Source organism: Sminthopsis crassicaudata, chromosome 1 (genome assembly GCF_048593235.1).
Source record: "Sminthopsis crassicaudata isolate SCR6 chromosome 1, ASM4859323v1, whole genome shotgun sequence".
NCBI lineage: Eukaryota > Metazoa > Chordata > Mammalia > Dasyuromorphia > Dasyuridae > Sminthopsis > Sminthopsis crassicaudata.
In genome coordinates this window covers 47,571,537-47,577,514 of record NC_133617.1, presented here as the reverse complement: position 1 = coordinate 47,577,514, position 5,978 = coordinate 47,571,537, and positions in this window count along the sequence as shown.

Sequence of the window (5,978 nt, the reverse complement as noted above, 5' to 3'; positions counted from 1 at the left end):
CTCTGGCCACGATTTCTTGAATCTATAGTTTAATAACTGGTAGCACACTCAAGAACAGCCATGTGTAATCTTAAAAGGCTTTATTATACATACTCACATAATGCCCTGACTTGTTAGCTCCCTAGTGAACACCTGGTCTGAAGACCCACGTGTTCACTACCAAACTCCTTACCTCTCTGGGCTATCCATAGCTTGGCTCAGCTACCCCAGGTTTGGGAGCCAGGTTAAAGAGAGCAACTGCTGTCTGCAGTGGGCTTATAAAGGGCCTATGAGGTCACACACACACACACAGCCAACCAGCGAGAGAGCCGTTACCCATTATGAAGCTATCTCAATATGGCCAGGATCCCACCTACAGGGCAGTCCTATATCCACAGAGATTACTTCTAGGCCACTCAAACTGTTGCACTGTGGCACCGCCCATTTAAAGGATCCTTACAATTCCCTTCTCTTGTTTTGTGGGAACCACATCCTTACAAGTACTCTCTTTGAGCTTTTTAAAGGCAGATTTAAGGGAACCCAAATAGATGTAGACCCAAATGATCTTAAGGATTTGGGAAAGGAAATTAGTTAATATTGATTACTTTGATTTAATTTTAGTTTGTAGGATTAAACTCCCTTCTTTAGAAAATGTAATCCAACAGCTAAATCAGACTAACATAAATAATCTCTTAAATCTAGGTTACCTATAGATTTAGTGAATAGTTAGATTAGGAAGACTTTATCATTTAGTAGCAGATAATTGAAAGTAATACATAGATCTTTGTAGGAATAAAATAATCACAGGATTATAAAGCTCTTTTTAAAGGCTAACTTTCCCTTTCTGGTAGCTGAAGAAAGGAGGATTTTCTAAAGATTAAGTTCCTTTTTCCAGGCTTAGTGGATAAACTTTCTTTTCTCTTAAATTAGAGTCTAATTGATTAATATAATCCTGTCAGGGGGAAGTTGGCTGATAATCACAAATATTAAGTGCTACTTTAAAGTGAACTTTCTGGTTACAAAAGATATCACCTGTAAAGGACTTCTGAGATAACTTCAATTTGACAAGTAGATAATGCCAATAGCCTGAATTTGAATGAAGGAAGTCTGGGAGAAGCAAACTAGTCAGATGATAGATTTTGTCCAATTGAATTATGCTTAAAATAAATTTCTGTTTATTCCTCTTTATTCGTTATTCCTAATTAAAAAAAAAAAAATCAGCTGTGCAACTCACCCCTTGTCTCTGACATTCTAGGAATCAGATGACCCGGTTTGATGTGAATACTAGTTTTAGAAATTAAATCATAGATGGTGGATAACTTTGCCTTAGTTTCTTTTTATTTCAGGTAATTAATTTTAATTCTGAGAAGACTAGTTCTACTAACTTTGTACAATTTCACATAAGATTTCTTTAGTCCCTTCTCATTCCTAAATGCAATTAAGTCAAATGAATGAGCATGTATTAAGCACCTACTCTGTGTTAGACAATGGGCTAAATGCTGAAGATACCAAAAAAGAAAAGAAAAGACAAGACATTTCTTGCTCTCAAGGAGCTTACAATCTAATGGAGATGACAAAACACAATTATGTATACATATATACATATATCTTAAGCAGTTAGGTGACAATGACTGGGCTTGCAATCAAAAAGACTCATCTTCAGGAGTTCAAATATTTTCTTTCAGATATTTTTTTTATACATACACACACATAAAGAGCTGCACAGAGATCAAGGTAGAAAATATGATCATACTCTTACAGATAGTGCTAACTAGGGGAGAGGTTAAAATTTAGTGGCAATACTCTGGCATAGGTCAAGAGAAAGGTGGTGGGTGGATACTCTAAGGGCATTTGACACTTTCCTCCAAACAGCAAAAGCAAAGTTGAGAAAAAAATAAAGTACCTGATTCATATACAGTGGATGGAATTGCAAGGGAGGTAAAATATTATCACAGAATAATAAAAGTTAGGAGATGAGTCAGGAGAGAAAGAAGTTAACATCCCTCCCACCACATCTAGAATGCTTTCCATTATTTTCACACACCCCAGCTCTGCAACCTGCCCAATGAGTGCCAGTGATTGAGGTCATTTGGCACCTATTTCCATGTGGACTTTAGCCCCAGAGAGGCAACACTGATTTGGGGTCACATTTTGAAAGAGGTGTTGGGCAGAAGAATGGAATAGAGCCAGGGGCAATGATCTCAGCTGAATTGGCAGTTTGGCTGGCACTGAAATCAGTTTATTATGATGGGCATGGAATCAGGCTTCTCACCCATGACAGTGAATATCATGGTTCATGGTCAGGAGAATGTAATAGGGCTCCTTTCCCTGAGGGGGGTAGGGATGTCTTTCTTTGATGGATTTTAATGATAACCCATCCTTCTAACCTGAGTAGGTGGAACCATCCCCTGAGACTCTGGGGAGACAGAACTTGATAGGAAGATTTAATATAATTCATATGAGTCTGGCAACACCAAATGATGTTTTCATGGGGTCACCTGAACTGGTAGGGTGCTTATAGCGGTGCAGGGAGTCTCCCAGGACTGGTCAGGAAAATTTCATGAGTGCTTCAACCTCTCTCTGGACAGTGGTTGCTTTCAGACTTATTCTCCTAAAGACAAAGGGAAAGGCTAATATGTCTTATGAGGTATCCTTGATTATTCCAGTTTGTTATTTTACCACCTCTCATTTCAAGGTGATGTGAGAATCATCTATCAATCAATCTATCAATCTGCATGTATCAAACATGATTCTAAGTGCTGAAAATACAAAGTAAAACAATCTCATTAATCTTCACAACAACTCTGTGAGGTAGGTGATATTATTATGTCCTTTACTAAGTTGAGAAAGCTAAGGAAGACAGTGCTTAATCGACTTGTCCACGATCACAAAGCTCCTGACTCCAGACCCATCAATGTATATACTGTATTTCCTCTATAACAACCCTCATTGAAAAAAAGAAAAAAGTAAATGCTATAAAATTACAAAGCATAGCTCAAAAGAAATATGAGAAGACATCCCATCCAGGTTTTCTGCAGAGGGAGGAGGTGTACAAGGATTGTGCTTTATATGTTATTTTCAGACTTTTTCAATGTATTAATTAGTTATGCTGAAGTTTTTCCTGTTTTTTTGTGTGTTTTTTTCTTTACATTTTAAATACTATTTGTTATAAGGGATGATTGTCTGAGAGAAGGGAAACAGATTCTGCAGCAGCTGGTCCATATGTTTGACACCTCTGTAATATTCAACTTTTTTACTTGCCTACAGAAGAGTATAAGTTGAAAAAAGGAGGGAGGGCAAAATGTATGGGTAGAGACTCTTTGTGTGGGAGCTCTCTGTGCCAATGAAATTATAGATCCAGTCTGTCTTGGTCCTTCCTGTTAATGATGAGAGTTTTCATGTTGAAAAGACAAATAATCCTTTGCTCCTATGACTCAGGTAATTTATCTGATAAATTCTGAAAACAAAAATGTATATAGGTATGCATATACACACATATACACACATGTCATTTACTATTCTTGGATTCTGTCTTTGGGGATTTATTTACTTGCTAAAAATTTATTTATAACCTTAAAATCAATACTTTTGGTGATTTCATGATCATTTACAGACATACAGAGAACGTTGAAAAATTTAATCACCTGATGAGCAAATTCTCAATTAAGACACGAGTAGGTTACATCTGCTTTGTTTCAGTTGGAATGCTGTAAATAAATTCTTCATGTTCTATTTAGAGCCACTTTTGCATTTTGATACTTCTTTTCTATGATCTAGATGTTTAAAATGGCCCCAAGTGTAGGGCTGAAGTGCCATCCAGTGTCCCTAAGCACAAGAAGGTTATGTACCACCTAATTCAGGCTGGATTACTCATGCTATTGGCCATGAGTTCAGCGTTAATGAATCAACAATATGGTCCATCCAGAAAAAGCAAGAGGAAATTACACAAAGTAATAAAAAGGAAAGTACACAAAGCTGCTCCAGAAAATGCCAAAGTAAAAGTTGTTACCAAAGACTTGAAGAAACTGTTTCCCTTGGGATATTGGTTCAGTATTTGCTAATACAATGTAATAAAACTTTTTAGAACATAGAGACCACAAATGAAAATCCAATATATGTTCATTTTTTTCTTTTTGTATTGACACATCAGCTAACAACCAGAAAGCAAATCACCCTCTATGCACCAACAATAATTTCAAAATTACTCTTAAATGTAATGGTAGATTGATCATAAATAAACCCAGTCCTTATGAGCAAGCAAAGTATTCTCAGCTGATGCATTCTCAGTATGAACTTTTTTGCATGTGCTGATATTCTATAACTGTTTCTACTCTACTGTTGTTTGCCCTTCCTTCTCCAAGAGGACCGTGGCATCTGAACAATCACAGTAATGGCTTGCTAATGAATTGTATTTAAGTGAGGGAGGGCTGTGAAATCACCATCTCACTTTCTCCTCCAGAGCCATCTGGGTCAAGTTGCAAGATATAAATCAAGATGAATGAAGATGGCTCTGCTCTAGTACACCAACCATGAGAGAGATACATCTATTTTATTCAACTTGTGTGCCATTCAAAAAGAGCCATTTAACCAAAATAAAGCTAATCCCCATTAAGTTCTTGAGCTGATTCATTTAGCTCTTAAGTAGGAAGGATACCTTAGGCCTTTATCTCCAGAACTAAACCACATGGATATTGAGTGACCAAGTCTGCTATTATTTCTTCTGTCTCTTCTGTGTGTTCTTCTTTTCTTTTTACTTGAAGAAAATTGAAGATGGCTATACACTTATGAAGTCAAGATAAGAAGTATGAGAAATAAAAAGAATATCCCCACTTCTATAGTGTTTTGCTTTTCACAAAGCACAACCCACTATCTATCGCCCAATGAAAAGAAGGTTCCTTGATAGAAAGTGAAAGAACAGTGGTGGGGGAAGTGAAGAGGAAGACTTAAAGAGGGAAAGTAAAACATCGTTGTTATTTTTAAGATTCTTCATTCACCAAAATCATTAAGGCTTAATTAAAATTCCAGAGATTACTAAAAGAAAAAAAAATTTAATTCATAAATATGGATTCTCTTCCATTGTCTCAGAAATCCCATAATGGTATTATTATTGCTACTCTGATTGGGAGTGAAGGAAGCACTTAAAGTAGCAGCTTTGATTTTAGATTACCCGTTTATAAGAATAAAAATGTGATCATCTTTTTGAAAGAGAGAGTATTTATTGAATTTCTACTGAGTGGTACTTTACTAGGCACTGCTTGCTGTTGGCTACAGAAACCTAGTAACTTGAAGGAGAGACTATGGGATGTATTAGTCTCCCACTGGATATTTCCTATTAGTAACGAAAAATATGAGGCTCAGAGGGCACTCTTTGCACATGCGGAAATCAAAATCAAATTTAAAGCCAACAATGGCAAAAAAAAAAAAAAAAAAGTAAATTTTAAAAATCTAACTTTTGATTCTAGAATATGACAATTAATCAAATATTTTCCTATGCATTGTAGACATCCACCCTTAGATCAATCCCAGAGTTGCCACTTACTTTTCTGAACATTCTCCTCCCTCCAGGGTCCCATGTACTGGTTTGTGCTCTTTCTTCCCTCCTCTTCCCAGATCCTATCGTCCCAAATCCAGATCTCCCAGCCATCTCCCCTCATTCTGGTGATTATCCAGTTTATTCTGTCTATATCTTGTTTTGTACATATTGAAGTACATGTACACACACACACACACACACACACACACACACACACACTAGATTAACATTTCCTTGAGGACAAGAACTACTTTTGCTTTTCTTTGTGTTCCCAGGACATGGCACAATTGGCTAGCATGTAGTAGGTGCTTAATAAATGCTTATGGAAGGATTGATTGACTTTAAATCCAGGGAATTCAACACCATTCTCCACCTCCTCCCTCCTATCTCATGCCCAAGCCCCGCCCTAATCCTTCCCTCCTTCTCAGCACCTCCTGTGGTTGAAAAGCAATGGGTTGGTGATCTG